The sequence below is a fragment of the Helianthus annuus genome, chromosome 15, assembly GCF_002127325.2.
Source record: "Helianthus annuus cultivar XRQ/B chromosome 15, HanXRQr2.0-SUNRISE, whole genome shotgun sequence".
Classification (NCBI taxonomy): Eukaryota; Viridiplantae; Streptophyta; class Magnoliopsida; order Asterales; family Asteraceae; genus Helianthus; species Helianthus annuus.
The window spans coordinates 98,494,056-98,495,505 of NC_035447.2; the positions used below are offsets into that span (position 1 = coordinate 98,494,056).

At 36.9% G+C, this 1,450-nt stretch overlaps 1 long non-coding RNA gene across 1 annotated transcript; it reads left to right on the top strand.

The window, feature by feature from the left end:
- The first annotated feature begins 366 nt into the window (after window positions 1–366).
- Window positions 367–1,122, top strand: LOC110909888. The gene is made up of 3 exons (XR_002575698.2): window positions 367–424; window positions 909–958; window positions 1,082–1,122. It is a non-coding gene; the product is annotated as an uncharacterized LOC110909888 (long non-coding RNA).
- The last annotated feature ends 328 nt before the right edge of the window (window positions 1,123–1,450 follow it).

A 1,450-nucleotide genomic window follows, 5' to 3' on the forward strand; every position in this document is an offset into this window, starting at 1 on the left:
TTCAGTTCTTCTTTGGTTTCACACTCAGTATATTGACCGATGTGAGCGTGAAAAGAGAGACCGGATTGATGCAAACGTTGTCGTATTGTTGCAGAGTACACCACTATAGTGTTGCTAACAATGGCAAACTTCAGGTAAAATATGCTGGTTGATTTTAGATACATTTGTAGTGGTAATTGGTTTAAATTTTGATTGGAATTTTAAGTTTTACTAGGGGTTTAATTTTGATTATTAAGACTGGGAGATGAAGGTGATTATGCATATACCACTACTGTGAGGTACTTTTTTTGTTTACAAGTAGTTTATTATGTGCATATTTTAGTCTCATGCTAACAATGATAAAAATAGATTCGCCGATTAGCAATGGAAGTTCGTTACCTGGTGTTGACAGGACAAATCACTTCTTTGAATGGAGATTCAACTCGTATGTTATCTGGACTTTTGTATGGTTTTTGTAAAGATATAAGTATAGGGATGAGCACTTACCCGGTACCGAACCATACCGGGTATATTCGGTACCTGTACCGGTTCCCATTTACCCCCTTTTTCGGTACCAGTATCGGTACCAATTTTCTCCGTACTTCGGTACCGAACGGGTACCGTGCTCATCCCTATATAAGTATTCCATGATAACCTTATATTTACGAAGTTGTGTAGTATTGAGTACGCTTTGACATAGGCCCCTACCATTAAAACCCTCCTTTTTACCTGATATATTTTATTTAAAAAAATCTATTATCATAATTCGTATAAACTTATAAGCAAAATTTATAACCAAAGCCATTAGGACAAGAGCCTCTAAAGAGAACTCAGTTCATCAGAAACCTTTTGATTGCATGTCCACATTTGATAGAATCTATACCAGTTTCGTATTTGGGCATACCTGGATTGTGTTTTTCTGCGTACAGATATTGATGATGACCATGAGTTGAAGTAGGGTCTTCAACAATTTTGTAAGGTAACATTATACTTTAATTTTTATGAAGTTGGAGTATTTTATGAAATTTAAACAGTAATTTCTACCATTTCAATTGGCTTTCATTTTTTTCATCTTCACTTAGATATGTTCTTCTCTTACCAGGCCAACCCATATTCACTTAGGTCGTTGGGAGGCTGTCATGAAATTCGGTTGGTCGAGTTTGGGTTTTTCAGGTATTCTCTAATTTTGGTTCGAGTGGCTTTAAATTCGGGTCGAGTTACGGGTTTCGTATAAAAATGGACACTACTCTTGACGACATTCTTATGGGTATATGTGACAACCCGAACTTTCAAAGTTTGTAACATTAATCCCGTGATCTTAGTTTCTCGTTAATAGTTTTTCTCCAACGGGCTGCGTTGTTATAACTCTGTTAGTTTACATATTCGTATAATTGGGCCAACGCACACACACGCACACTCGTAGGCCCAAACCAATCACCCGTATTCGAAAACCTTGGAACTGGGCCTAATA